Raw genomic sequence first — 15,582 nt, forward strand, 5'->3', positions numbered from 1 at the left:
ATCCCTGATGAATATTGGTGCAAAAATTCTCAATAAAATACTGGCAAACTGAGTCCAGCAGTACATTAAAAAGCTTATCCACCATGATCAAGTTGGCTTCATCACTAGGATGCAAGGCTGGTTCAACATACACAAATCAATAAATGTAATCAATCACATAAACAGAACCAATGACAAAAACCACCTGATTATCTCAATAGATGCAGAAAGGTTGTTCAATAAAATTCAACACCCCTTCATGCTAAAAAACTCTCAATAAATTAGATATTGATGGAACGTATCTCAAAATAAAAAGAGCTATTTATGACAAACCCACCATCAATATAATACTGAATGGGTAAAAGCTGGAAGCATTCCCTTTGAAAACCAGCACAAGAGAAAAAAGCCCTCTCTCATCACTCCTATTCAACATACTATGGGAAGTTCTGGCCAAGGCAATCAGGCAAGAGAAAGAAATAAAGGTTATTCAAATCAAAAAGGGGGAAGTCAAACTGTCTCTGTTTGAAGACGACATGATTGTATATTTAGAAAATCCCATCGTCTCAGTCCCAAATCTCCTTAAGCTGATAAGCAAATTCAACAAAATCTCAGGATACAAAATCAATGTGCAAATATCACAAGCATTGCAGGGAGAAGCAACAGAATAAAGTCACTAGGAGGGAACCTGTTGGTGTGTCTGAGGCTCAGGATGGAGGTCAGTGCAGCAGAGCGAGAGAGAGGGAGAGAAGTAGGGGAGAAGGTCAGGGAATTGCTCGGCCGGGATCAGTACAGATCGTCTAAGCCCTGGCAGGTTTTTGCTGGGGCTTTGAGTTTTACTCTAACTGAGATGGGAACAGTGGGAGCGTTCTCAACAGAGAGGCAACATGATCTGTCTCCCTATTTAAAAGCACCCTGTGGCTGCTGAGTTGAGAAAAACTGTGGGAAGATTTGGGTAGAAGCAGGGAGGCCCAGCTGTCGCAACATCCACAGGAGAGGTGATAGTGGTCCTGACCTGGGTCATGGCGGTGGTGAGAGATGGTCAGAGCCTGGATACATGTTGAAGACTGTCAGCAGGATTTCCTGACAGACTGATCGTGGGGTGTGAGAGAAGGCAGGTGTCAAGGTTGGGTTTGATTCTAATTGAAGTATTAAGAAATTAAAAAAAAAAAAAACCACTACTGCCTTTCCCAATCCAACCAAGTAAGGGATGCTAGATTAAATAAATCTCATCAAGCCAGGTACAGTGGCTCACACCTGTAGCTCCAACAGTCTGAGAGGCAGAGATGGGAGTATCTTTTAAGGCCAGGAGTTTGAGAGAAGTCTAGGCAACATAGCAAGACCTCCTCTCTACAAAAATAAAAGAAAGAAATTTAATAAAATAAATACAGCCGGCCATGGTGGTGTGTGCCTGTGGTCCCAGTTAGGAGGCTGAGGTGGGCAGATCTCTTGAGGCTAGGAATTTGAGGCCAGCTTGGGAAACATAGCAAGACTTCTCTCTCTACAAAATTTTTAAAAAATAGCCTGGCATGGTGGCACTTGCCTGTATTCCCAGGTACTGGGGAGGCTGAGGCAGGAGGATCTCTTGAGGCCAGTTGGTCAAGGCTGCAGTGAGCTATGATTACACCACTGCACTCCAGCCTGGGTGACAGAGCAGGACCCTGTCTCAAAATGTGAATACAAATAAAATGAAATCTCAAGTCAGATCAGTCCCTTCTAGGCTATGCAGGCCTTGCAACCACATAGCTGCATGATCATGTTAGTGTTGCTACGGATGAGGAGACCCCTGCCCAATTGTTGGCCATATAATCAGTCTATTTTTAAATATAGTAATCAAATATATTTCATCATACTTGGTGGTCTCAGATATGTCTGGGTTTTGGAATTCTCCTTGGAACAAGTTGTAACATCTTATTGGTTCCATCATTCCATAATTCTTTTATCTGATCAATTTTTTTTTTTTTGAGACAGCGTTTCGCTTTGTCACCCAGGCTGGAGTGCAGTGGCACAATCTTGTCTCACTGCAGCCTCCGCCTCCCAGGTTCAAGCAATTCTCCTGTGTCAGCCTCCCCAGTAGCTGGGATTAGAGGCGCGTGCCACCACACCTGGTTAATTCTTTATATTTTTGGTAGAGATGGGGTTTTACCATGTTGGCCAGCCTAGTCTCAAACTCCTGACCTCAAGTGATCTGCCCACCTTGGCCTCCCAAAGTGCTGGGATTACAGGCATAAGCCACCGTGCCCAGCCCTTATCTGATCAGTTTTTAGTAAAATCAGAATTGATATTAGACTACCTAATCAGTTTTGATTAATGAAAAATGAAATTGTGTTGTTTGCACTTTATCCAAGATTGGTGTCATATTGGCTAAATCAAATCAATACTTCAACAAATGCAAAATTAGAGCTTCTTTATCATGGAACAGTTTGTTGTTCTTGAAGAAGATGCCATTTCTTTTTTGTAGTCTTTATAATAAACAGCTGCTATAATTGCAGACCTGCTATTTAGGCACTTAGGGATTTTTCAGTAGAAGGCATGTAAAGAAAGACCACGGCCATTTGAAATGAATTTGGCATTCATTGTTTGACTGTATGACTGTCCCCAGAGGTGTAACTTTACTAATAAATTTTTCAGAAGCCACTTAGCTAGCAACTGAGCCTAACCAGCCACTCACCCTCATTATCCAGTGTTCTTTTATTCTTGTCTGTTCCTCCTCAAACTTGGCTACACTCACAAAGTGATAAAAATTTGCATTTCTTTTCTTTCCTTTTTATTTATACATATTTTTTGAGATGGAGTTTCAACACTCCACCCTTGTTGCCCAGGCTGGAGTGCAATGTCGTGGTCTCGGCTCACTGCAACCTCCATGTCCTGGGTTCAAGTGATTCTCCTGCCTCAGCCTCCCGAGTAGCTGGGATTATAGGCATCCACCATCATGCCTGGCTAATTTTTGTAATTTTTAGTAGAGACAGGGTTTTGCCATGTTGGCCAGGCTGGTCTTGAACTCCTGACCTCAGGTGATTCACCCACTTCGTCCTCCCAAAGTGCTGGGATTACAGGTGTGAATCACTGTGCCCAGCCCTTTTCTTTCCTTTTTAGAGACAGGGTCTTGCTCTGTCACCCTGGCTGCAGTACAGTGACATGAACATGGCTCACTGCAGCCTCAAACTCCTGGCTCAAGCAATCCTCCACCTCAGTGGGAGGTAAATTGTTGCATTATATGATGACTGTACATTTAGCCTTTTGAGAAACTGCTAGACTGTTTTTTAAAGTGGTTACACCAGTTGGGTGCAATGGCTCACACCTGTAGTCCCAGCTACTTGGGAGGCTCAGTTGGGAGGATGGCTTGAGCCTATGAGTTCAAGACCAGCCTGGACAAGATAGCAAGACCCTGTCTTGATTTTTTAAAAAAATCCAATTAAAATGACAAGAAAAAAAAACTCAAAGTGGTTACACCATTTTATGCTCCCACTGGTAATGTATATGGGTTCCAGTTCCCCAAGCAGCTGGAACTACAGACATGTGCCACCATGCCCAGCTAAATTTTTTACTTTTTATTTTTATTTATTTTATTTTATTTATTTATTTTTGAGACAAAGTCTCACTCTGTCACTCAGGCTGGAGTGCTGTGGTGTGATCTTGGCTCATCGCAACCTCCGTCTCCTGGGTTCAAGCAATTGTCCTGCCTCAGCTTCCCGAGTAGGTGGGATTACAGGCACCCACCACCATGCCCGGCTGATTTTTGTATTTTTAGTAGAGACAGGGTTTCACCATGTTTGCCAGGCTGGTCTCGAACTCCTGACTTCACAATCCGCCCGCCTCGGCCTCCCAAAGTGCTGGGATTACAAACGTGAGCCACTGTGCCTGGCCAAATTTTTTTATCTTTTATTGTAGAGACAGAATCTTGCTAGGTTGCTCAGGCTGGTCTGAAACTCTTGACCTCAGGCGATCCTCCTGGCTCACCCTTCCAAAGTGCTAGGATTACAGGCAAGCATGACCTCCTGTGCCTAGCCTCTTATTATTTTTTAAGATAATGGCTTTATTAAAATATAATTCACATACAATTCAGTTTATTCGCTGAAATTTGCAATTCAGTAGGTTTTAGAATATTCACAGAGCTGTGCATCGATCACCACAGTCACTTTTAGAAACTTTCCTTACCCTATAGAGAAATAGGCACCCCTTAGCCACTGTCTCCTACTCCCCCCACTTGCCTTTGTCCCCAGTCTTAGGCAATCATTGATTTATTTTCTGTCACTGTAGATTTGCCTAATATGGACAAATAGAATTGTACAATATGTTATCTTTTGTGTCTGGCTTTTTTTCCCTCTTAGCACAATGTTTTCAAAGTTCCTTGATGTTATAGCGTGTATCAGTATTCCATTCCTTCTATGGCTCAATAGTATTCCATGGCAGAGGCACACTGGATGTTGTTTATCCGTTCATCAGTTGGTGGACATTTGGGTTGTTTTCATGTATTGACCATTATGAATAATGCTGCTATGAAGATTCCTATATAAGTTTTTGTGTGGATATGTATTTTTATTTTTTTGGGATATATGCCTAGGAGTTAAATTGTTGCATTATATGATAACTGTACATTTAGCTGTTTGAGAAACTGCCAGACTGTTTTCTCAAGTGGTTACTCTAGTTGGGTATGATGGCTCACACCTGTAATCCCAGCTATTCAGGAGGCTCAGTTGGGAGGGTGGCTTGAGCCCATGAGTTCAAAACCAGCCTGGGCAAGATAGCGAGACCCCGTCTTGATTTTTATTAAAAAATCCAATTAAAATGACAAGAAAAGAAAAACGGAAACAAAGTGGTTGCACCATTTTATGTTCCCACCAGTAATGTATGTGGGTTCCAGTTCCTCTGCATCTTCACTGACATTATTATTATTGTTATTATCATTATTATTATTATTAGGAGCTTGCTCGGTCTCTCAGGCTGGAGTGCAGTGATGCCATCACAATTCACTGCAGCCTTGGCCTCCCAGGCACAAGTGATCCTCTCATCACAGCCTCCCAAGTAGCTGGGAATTACAGGTACACACCACCATGCCTGGCTAATTTATTTTATTTTATTTTATTTTTTTTAGATGGAGTCTTGCTCTGTCACCCAGGCTGGAGTGCAATGGCACAATCTTGCCTCACTGCAAACTCTGCCTCCCGGGTTCATGCCATTCTCCTGCCTCAGCCTCCCGAGTAGCTAGGACTACAGGCGCCCACCACCATGCCTGGCTAATTTTTTGTATTTTTAGTAGAGTTGGGATTTCACTGTGTTAGCCATGATGGTCTCGATGATCTGACCTCGTGACCCATCTACCTTAGCCTCCCAAAGTGCTGGGATTACAAGCTTGAGCCACCACGCCCAGCCAATTTTTATATTTTTTTTGTAGTGATGGGGTTTTTACCATGCTGCCCAGGCTGATCTTATACTCCTGGCTTCAAGTGATCTGGCCACCTCAGCCTCCCGAAGTTCTGGAATTACAAGCTGAAGCTGAGCCACCAGGCCTGGACTTCACCATTTGTTATTATCTGTATTTTTTTTTTTTTTTTTTTTTGCCTTAAGTATAAGAACAAGTGTCTTCAGTGACAGTTAACAAAAAATATAAACCCAGGGCATTGGGAGGCTAAGGCAGGAGGATTTCTTGATGCCAGGAGTTTTAGAACAGCCTGGGTAACCTAGCAAGTCCTCGTCTATAAAGAATATTTAAAAATTAGCCAGATGTGGTGGTGCCTGCCTATAGTCTTTTTTTTTTTTTTTTTTGCTTTTTGAGACACGGTCTGGCTCTGTCACCCAGGCTGGAGTACAGTGGTGCAATCATGGTTCACCGCAGCCTGAAACTCCTGGGATCAAGTGATCAGTCCTCTCACCTCATCCTACCAAGTAGTAGGGACCACAGGTGCATGTCACCTGGTCTTGCTATGTTGTTCAGGCTTTTAATTTTGTTTGTTGAGGCTGGTCTTGAACTCCTGGCCTCAAGCTATCCTCTCATCTTGGCCTCACAAAGTGCAAGGATTACAGGTATAAGCCACTATGCCTGCCCCCAACCCTGCCTATTGAGAACAAAAAGAAGGAACCAAATTGTCTTTAGCTCAATTTGAGCTATTTCCCAATTTCTTCATCAGTAAGAAGCTGGTTATTGGGCTGTCCAGGCCTCTCAAGCAGCACAGAAAGGAGATGAGGGTGTTTTACTGCTGCTCCACTCTGTGGAGAATTGGAGAATGTTTACTCATTTGCAGAGAGAGATGCCTTGTAGGCACCTTAGGATGGAGGAAGCCCTGATTCCAGTGTCCTTTTTTTTCTTCAGAAATAGGATGCTGCTCTGTCAACCAGGATGGAGTACAGTGGTGCAATCATGGCTCATTATAGCCTCGAACTCGGAGGCTAGCAATCTTCCCACCTCTGCCTTCTGAGTAGCTTGGACTACTGCCACGACACATGGTGAATTTTGATTTTTTTTTTTTTTTTGGTCTCACTATGTTGTCCAGGCTGGTCTCCAACTCCTGGCCTCAAGTGATCCTCCTGCTTTGGCTTCCCAAATTGGTGGTATTACAGGCATGAGCCACCATGCCTGGCCTCTGCTAGTTCTATATTCTCTAGAGTTGTCTTTACTTTGTGCTAGTGTGTCCCTCATCATGCTGATCCCCGTTACAATTAATACTTCTTTATATTAAATTTTATACATGCACATATATATATACACACATATATGCATATATGTATATACATATGTATATATGTGTGTGTGCATATATATATGTATGTATATATATGTGTGTGTGTATATAGATAGATAGATAGATAGTTAGATAGATAGATAGATAGATACACAGGCTGGAGTGCAGTGACAGAATCTCAGCTCACTGCAACCTCCACTTCCCAGGCTCAAGTGATTCTCCTGCCTCAGCCTCCCAAGTAGCTGGGATTACAGGTATGTGCCACCACATTTGGCTAATTTTTGTGTTTTTGTAGAGATACCATGTTTCCCAGGCTGGTCTCAAACTCCTGAGGTCAAAGTGATCCACTAGCCTCAACCTCCCAAAGTGCTGGGATTATAGGTGTGAGCCACTGCACACATTCCAACTTAAACATTTGAGTGAGTTATGTCTCCTGATTGGATTTGGGCATGGGTTTTGTTATCCAAGGAGGAGTGCTGAGCTCCTTGCCAATGGGACATGAGATGCTGGTGATTTCCAGGATATGACCTCAAAATGACTCAAGCTACCACTTGTTGATTGTGATGAAATGCCAGCTGAGGCATATTCTGAGAGCTAAGGGGTGCTACACTTGACCACTCTGGCAGTAAAGATGACTCTGAAGAGTGGCATAGGATGGATCCTTTCGAATGAACTTGAGCAGGGGTCTCTAAAGGGCCACAGAGCTGGAGGTGAGCAGCAGGTGAGTGAGGGGAAACTTCATCTGTATTTGCAGCCCCTCCCCATCACTCACATGACCACCTGAGCTCCATGTCCTGTTAGATCAGCAGAGGCATTAGATTCTCACAGGAGTGTGGACTCTAGTGACCTGTGCATGTGGGGGATCTAGGTTGCATACTCCTTATGAGAATCGAATGCCTGGTGATCTGTCACTGTCTCCCATCACTCCCAGATGGGACAGTCTAGTTGCAGGAGAACAAGCTCAGGGATCCCACTGATTATACATTATGATGAGTTGTATAATTATCTCATTATATATTACAATGTAATAATAATAGTAATAAAGTGTACAATATATGTAATGCACTTGAATCATCCTGAAATCGTTCCCTCCACCTCAGTCTGTGGAAAAATTGTCTTCCACAAATTCACTCTGCTTTTTTTTTTTGGTAGAGACAGGGTCTTAATATGTTGCCCCGGCTGATCTCAAACTGCTGGCTTTGAGAAATCAACCCATCTCAGCCTCCCAAAGTGCTGAAATTACAGGAATAAGACACCCCACACAACCAAGACTGAGTTTCTTAAACCAAGTAAAAATTAGGTGAGATTACTCGGGCTCAGGAGGTCGAGGCTGCAGTGAGCCCTGATTGCACCACTGCACTCTAGCCTAGGTGACAGAATGAGACTGTCTCAAAAAAAAAAATTAACCCGTTATAACATTCTCAGTAACTCTTTCCCTCCTAAGTGTTCCCCAGAAGCCTTTGAATTTTAATTTTCACATACCGTTTTAAAACTTTTAAGTACTGATATCTGTCTGTGTTATCCCTCTTTTTTTAAAAATGAATGTCTTTTTGTCACTTCCAGCTGGATTTACAATGAAAGACTTCAGAGTCCAGGAAGAGAGACTGACTGGACAACATGCTATTCAAGTAGAAAAAGACTTGGACAATAACTCAAAAACGATCAAATAATAATGCGTGCATCAAGTGCAATGGGAAGCTCTTCTGGAGGGTGAGAGAAGCTTCCAGATAAGGTGACATTGAATCTGAGTCCTGAAAGATGAGGAAAAGTTGTGTGAGAGTTGGGAGGGAAGGGAGTGGTGGAGGGATAGGGAATGGGCTTGGATGGAGCGAGCTGCCCAGGCAAAGAAGCCAGCACTAGAAAGACCTGGACAATCAAGATGGCACGTTTTGTTCAGGGAATGGTGAATTAAGTGTGGCAAGAATGCTTTGCAGAGACAGTAATTTGCTTGTATGGAATTTCTCCAGAGACCTCATTACAGTTTCTGATCTTTTGATGTTATCATCCATCACTGTCCTTGTCAAATAGTTTGAAATAGTTATAATAATCACAGTAACACCAAGTGTATTATTTCATTATTCCTCACAAAAGCACAGGTAGGTATTACAGTTATTCTCATTTTACGAATGAAGTAATGAAGACTTGGGGATAAAGAGTGATTTGCCCAAGCTCTCATGGATATTAAGGCTGAGTCAAATGTTGAGTCTGGTCTGACTTTAATGCTTGCTTTGTTCATGAGCACCGTGTGTTGCCTCTCCTATGCAGTTAAGCTGGTAGGCAGGTAAAAGAAAAGCCTGTGTTTCTCTCTACACACACACTTCCGACTGAATGTGTGTGTGGAGTTTCTACACCAAATTCTTTAATGCTCTGGATATTAACTGGATATCCCACAATTTTATTCTGATGATACCTGGACTTAGTGCAGATCCCACAGGTAAGGAGTTCAGTCCCACGAGACTACCCTCACTTCAGATGCCAATGGCAAGTCCTATGTTGTCACCTGTACTTTTGACCAACCTGTTACAAATCAGGGATTCCCATGACCCCCTTCTTGGTTTTCATCATTTGCTAGAACAGCTTACAGAACTCAGAAAAACAGTTTATTTTATTTTTTTCTGAGGGACAGAGTTTCATTTTGTGGCCCAGGCTGGTGTGCAGTGGTGCAATCATAGCTTACTGCAGGCTTGATTGCCTGGATTCAAGTGGTCCTCCCACCTCAGCCTCCCTAGTAGCTGAGACTACATGCCTGGACCACCACATATGGTTAATTTCTTTTATTTTTATTTTTTTGTAGAGATGGGGTCTTGTTTTGTTCCCCAGGCTGGCCTCAAATTCCTGGGCTCAAGCAATCCTCCCACCTCACACTCCCAAAGTGCTAGGATTACAGATGTGAGCCACCACATCTGGCCAGTTCATTTCCCGTTACTGGTTCATTGTAAAGGATACATCTCCAAAGCAGCCAATGAAAGAGATGTGCGTGCTGGATGCAGGGGCTCACACTGGTAAACCCAACACTTTGGGAGGCCGAGGTGGGAGGATTGCTTAAACTCAGGAGTTTGAGACCAGTCTGGGCAACATGGTGAAATGCTGTCTGTACAAAATTTTTTTTAAAAAATTAACCCAGTGCAGTGGTGTGCACCTGTAGTTCCAGCTACTAGGGAGGTTGAGGTGAGAGGTTGCCTTGAGCTATTGAGGCTTAGGTTTCAGTGAGCTGAGATTGTGCCACTGCCCTCTAGCCTGGACAACAGAGCCAGATCCTGTCTCGAAAAAAAGAGAAAGATGCCCAGGGCAAGGTATGTCGGGAGGGACACAGAGCTTCCATGCCCTCTTTTGGGCATGCCACCCTCCCAGCACCTCCTTGTGTTCAGCAACCCAGAAGCTCTGCAAACCCTGTTGTTTAGGGTGTTTATGGAGGTTTTATTATGCAAGCATGGTTGATAAAATATTTGGCCACTGGTGGTAAGTCAATCTTCAGCCCCTCTTGCCTCCTGGATTTCAATGGGTGAGGCTGAAATTTCCAAGCCTCTAATCATGTGGTTGGTTCCTCTAGCAACCAGCCCTCCTACTGAAGAAATCTAGGAGCTTGCAGCCACTCAGTCATCTGAACAACATCCCCAGATGCATTCTTATCATGCTGGAGATCCCAAAGTTCTTAGAGGCTCTTGTGTTAGAAACCTGGACTAAGACCACATATTAAAACAAAAGATGCTCCTGTCACCTCTTCATAAGAGCTTTAGAAGCTGTGTGCCAGGGACAGAGACCAAATATATATTTCTTTTCTTTTGTTTTCTTGAGACAGAATCTCCCTGTGTCACCCAGGCTGGAGTGCAGTGATGTGATCATAGTTCACTGTAGCTTTGACCTTCTGAACTCAAGCGATCCTTCCACCTCAGCTCCCAAGTAGCTGGGACTACACATGCATGTCACCCATGCCCAGCTAATTTTTATATTTTTTTGTAAAGAGGGGATTTAGTTACATTGTCCAGGCTGATCCCAAACTCCTGGGCTAAAGTGATCATCTCACATCAGCCTCTTAAGTAGCTGGGACTACAGGCACACACCACCATGTATGGCTAATATTTATTTTTAATTTTTTATAGGGGTAGGGTTTCACTATGTTGTCTAGGCTAGTTTCAAACTCCTGGCCTCAAGTATTTCTCCTGCCTTGGCTTCCCAAAGTGTTGGGATTATGGGTGGGAGTCACCATGCTCAGCAATCACAAGGATCTTTACAAGAGAGAGAGGGAGGTAGAAGATTCAGAATTGGAGAAGATGTGATGATGGAAGCAGAGATCAGAGAAGGAGATTTGAAGATGCTTCATTCACTTTTGGCTTTGAAGTCAAGGGCCAACTTCAAGATGAGTCAAGGAATGGGGATGGCTTCTAGAAGCTGGAAAAGCCAAAGGAACACTTTCTCTCTAGAGCCTCCAGAAGGAATGCAGCCCTGCTGACATTTTGACTTTAGCCTTAACAGACCTAGTTTGGGCTTCCAGCTCCCAGAACTGTCAGATGGTAGATTTGTAGTGTTTCATTTTACAGCTCCTTGCTGATTAAGCAATCCAGAAATGATCCTAGTTCAGCTAAGAACAATTTGGCTTTTTTGGGTTATCAAAATGCAGGGTAGGGGCCAGGCATGGTGGCTCACACCTATAATCCTACCACATAAGAAGGGCAAGTTTTCAAGGTGGGAGAATCACTTGAGGCTGGGAGTTCAAGATCAGCCTGGGTGACATAGCAAGACCCTGTCTCTACCAAAAAACAATTTTTTTAAATTACAGTTCAGTGGCACATGTAATTAAGTAGTAGTCCCAACTACTTAAGAGGCTGAGGTGAAAGAATCACCTGTGCCCAAGACGTTGAGGCTACAGTGAGCCATCATTACACTAATGCACTCTAGCCTGGGTGACAGAATGAAGCCCCATGTCAAAAAACAAAGAAAGAACCAGAAAGATTACATCGTGAGAAAAACTCAACCAGCCCTTGTGAGCTTGGAAGGGATTAGGACATAAGCATTTTAGGGGTCATTACTGTGGCCATCAGAGTAACTGTTTTGTGCCAGGTGCTGAGCTAAGTAAGCAATGAGGAATTAAGGATGAATAACACACACACCTTAATCTCCATTCATTCATTCATGGGAGGGGAACCTCAGCTTTCATGCTTCTGAGAATCTAGAGAGTCAAGGAAGCCTTCCAGGAAGAGGTCATGCCAAAGCAGGCAAGTGACAGTGAGCCAAAGCTAGCCAAGAAGAGAGTAAAGGTTTAAAGGGAAGTGTATAATAAGCAAAGGGGATCATCTACTACAGAGTCTTCCAGAAAAGACAGTTTGGGCATTCATGGGGCAGATGATGCTCAGTTGGACTTCACAGCATATAAAATGGAGAGGGGCAAGCTGTAAGGCTGCCTTACTTGGCAGATCAGGGCAAGAACTGGTAAGGAGTTTGGACCTAATCCCCGAGGCAAGGAGAAACAATGTAAATGGGGGAGTAACATGATCAGATTAATCACTCAGGCTGTTGTGTGGAGAAGGCACCAGGGGGAGCAGATGGCTCAGTGGCTGTGCTGGAGGCCTAAAGCAGGGGACACCTTGAGTTTAGGGAAGGTCTTTTAAAATAGAAGTGTGAGTAATTTAAACACTTGTGGGAGGGAACTAAGATGGCCACAGGTTAGAAATACAGGAAAGTGGGAGGAAGAACTGACAAGTGAGGTTCCAGGGAAGGCAGGAGAAGAGATCCCAAGAGGGGGATTAGCATTTTATTTCTCTTTTATTCATTTTTAAAGACATAGTCTCACTCTATAACCCAGGCTGGAGTGCAGTGGTGTGACTATAGCTCACTGCAGCCTTGACTTCCTGAGCTCAAGCAATCCTCCCAGCTCAGCCACCAGAGTAGCTGGGGCTACAGATGCATGCAACTGCACTCAGCTAATTAAAAAAAAAAAAATTGTAGAGATGGCTTCTCACTGTGTTGCCCAGTGAGATGGTCTCAAACTGCTGGCTTTAAACAAGTCTCCCACCTCAGGAGTGCTGGGATTATAGGCATGAGACACTGTGCCCAGCTAACATTTTCTTTACTTTTTTTCTCTTAGGGCATGCATATATTTTTTTCTTTTTCAACTTTTGTTTTAGATTCGGGGGTACATGTGCAGGTTTGTTACCTGGGTATACTGTATGGTGCTGAGATTTGGGGTATGAATGATCCAATCACCCAGGTACTAAACATAGTACCCAATAGGCAGTTTTCCAGTTTTTGCCCTCCTCCCTTCTCCCCCACTGTAGTCATCCCAGTGTCTATTGTTGCCATCTTTATGTCTATGAGTACCCAAAGTTTAGCTCCCACTTATAAATGAGAACATGCGGTATTGGTTTTCTGTTCCTAGGTTATTTCACATAGGATAATGGCCTCCAGCTACATTTATGTTGCTACAAAGGACATGATTTCATTCTTTTTCTCTGGCTGCATAGCACTTTATAACATGAGTGAAAGAAGAAAGAGCACAGGTTTGTGTTAGATGGTGTGATGGTTTTTGAGTTATTTGTAAAATAGGAGATGGGGACACTCATTGCCAACGAGGGACAAGTCCCTGGCCATTAGGGACATGAAGAGCACAGAGAAGCATCTGTATCTTTAACCTGTGCCCCTCTTTTAGTTCCTTCCCACAAGTGTTTAAATTACTCACACTTCTATATTAAAAGATCTTCCCTAAATGGGAGATAAAGATGGCTAGAGACATGCAGTCTCCTTCTTGGATGCATCAAGCATCCAGTGGAAAGTGACAATCATAAAATGATGGTGGTCCCAACCCTTGTGGTTATAGCGCCCTTTCTCCTGTTTTTCTCAGACTGTTATCTGAAAACCTGGAGAAGCCAGCTTCCTTTTCTTTTTTTCCTTCCCTATCACTCTTTCTCTCTCTTATTAATATTTCCTGGAGACAGAGTTTCACTCTATTGTCTAGAATGGAGTGCAGTGGTGCAATCTTGGCTTACTGACACCTCTTCCTTCTGGGCTCAAGTGATCCTCCCACTTCAGCCTCCCAAATAGCTGGGACTACAGGTGTGGGGCACCATGCCCAGCTAATCCTTTTTTTTGGGGGGGTGGGTAGAGACAGGGTCTCATTATGTTGCCCAGCATGTTCTCAAGCTCTTGGCCTCAAGCAATCCTCCTGCCCTGGCTTCCACGATTTCTGGGATTATAGGCATGAGCCACCATGCCTGGCCTCTGCTAGTCCTGTATTCTCTAGAGTTCTCTTTACTTTGTGTTAGCCATTTCCTCATTATGCTGCCCCCATTATAATTAATAATTCCTAATATTAAATTTTTACCAGTTTAAACTTTTGAGTGCTTTATGTATCCTAATTGGAATCTGACAAGTAAAGAATTGATGCCAAAAAGGAAACCAATAGATAGACCCACAAAGATGGGATTTGAGGATAGGTTTGGTTATTCAAGGAGTAGTGCTGACCTCCTTGCCAATGGGAAATGGACTGCTGGTGTTTCACAGGAAACAACCTCACAGTGAATCAAGCTACCGCTTGCTGTTGATTGTGATGAATTGCCAGCTGAGGGACATGCCCTGGAAACTAAGTGACTGTTACTCTTGACCACTACAGTGATAAAGATGGCTGTCAAGACTGGAGTGGTATGGATCTTTTTGGATGGACTTCAGCAGGGTCCTTAATCCTGGGCCTTGGACTGGACCGATACTGGGCCACATAGCAGGAGGTGAGGCAGTGGCGGGCAGGCAAATGTTCATTGGTAATTACAGATGCTACTAATCACTTCCATTACCGCCTGAGCTCTGCCTCCTGTCATATCAGTGGTGGCATTAGATTCACATAGGAGTGCAAATCCTATTGTGAACTGCTCATGGGAGGGAACTACCTTGCTCTGTCCTTATGAGAATCTAATGCCTGATGATCTGTCACTGCCTCCCATCACCCCCAGATGGGACCATGTAGTTTCAGAAAAACAAATTCAAGCCTCACACTGATTCTACATTATGGTGAGTTGTATAATTCTTTCATTATATATTATAATGTAATAATAATAGAAATAAAGTGCACAATAAATGTAATGCCCTTGAATCATCTTAAAGGCTGCACCCAGGCTTCACCATTCATTACTGTCTTTTTAAATATATAAACAACAAATAACTGTTTAGTATAGGTGTGTCCCCAAAAAAATATTTGTTATTTAACTGAAATAGAAATTTAACTGGCCATCCTAGAGTTATTTTTCTAAATCTGGCAATCCTAAGTGCAGGATAAAACCCATAGCACCAAGAGCCCTTCCATAAGGCTTTTGTTAGTGGGAGTATAGATCAGTTCAAGAAGACCTTACCGAGGGTGGAGGAAGTAGAGCTGGCAAACTGCAGAGGCAAGGTTTGGAGATGGCATCTGGGGTTGGGTTCAAGGAGGATCTGGGGCCTGTGCTTTACTGCCACATGGCTCCCAAGAAAGAAAGTCCAGCCCAGCCAATGGAGCAGGCAGGAGTGTGGGTGTTATGGAAGCTGAACACAGAGTGTGGTGGCCAGGACAACATGCTGCTTAAACCTCTGCTGAATAATATCCCAGACTGCTGTGCATTCCAAGGGAATTGAGAAACAGGGACAAATGAAGTTTATCTGATACATTTAACATGCTTGGGTTGGCCAAACTCATGCCCATAATCTCAGGGTATTGGGAGGCCAAGAGTGGAGGATCTTTTGAGGCCAGGGGTTTGAGACAAGCCTGGGCAAAGTAGCGAGACCCCATTTTCACAAAATGTTAAAAAAATTAGCTGGACGTGGTAGTGCATGCTTATAGTTTTTTTCTGTTCTGTTCTTTGTTTTTTGTTTTGAGACATGGTCTGGCTGTGTCACCCAGTCTTGAATGCAGTGGCACAATCTCGGCTTATTACAACCTCTGCCTCCCAGGCTCAACCAATCCTTTCAC

At 43.5% G+C, this 15,582-nt stretch overlaps 1 long non-coding RNA gene across 8 annotated transcripts in view; it reads left to right on the forward strand.

The window, feature by feature from the left end:
• The first annotated feature begins 7,229 nt into the window (after window positions 1-7,229).
• Window positions 7,230-15,582, forward strand: part of LOC134762035 (uncharacterized) — a 72,781-nt gene continuing 64,428 nt past the window's right edge. For 6 of the 8 annotated variants that reach the window (XR_010141494.1, XR_010141492.1, XR_010141491.1 and 3 more), the window contains exons 1-2: window positions 7,230-7,377; window positions 8,220-8,388. This is a non-coding gene — a long non-coding RNA (uncharacterized LOC134762035). The remainder of the gene's footprint in view (window positions 7,378-8,219; window positions 8,389-15,582) is intronic. The other 2 variants (XR_010141496.1, XR_010141490.1) reach the window with 1 other exon arrangement.

This window comes from Pongo abelii, chromosome 8 (assembly GCF_028885655.2).
Source record: "Pongo abelii isolate AG06213 chromosome 8, NHGRI_mPonAbe1-v2.0_pri, whole genome shotgun sequence".
NCBI classification, from domain to species: domain Eukaryota; kingdom Metazoa; phylum Chordata; class Mammalia; order Primates; family Hominidae; genus Pongo; species Pongo abelii.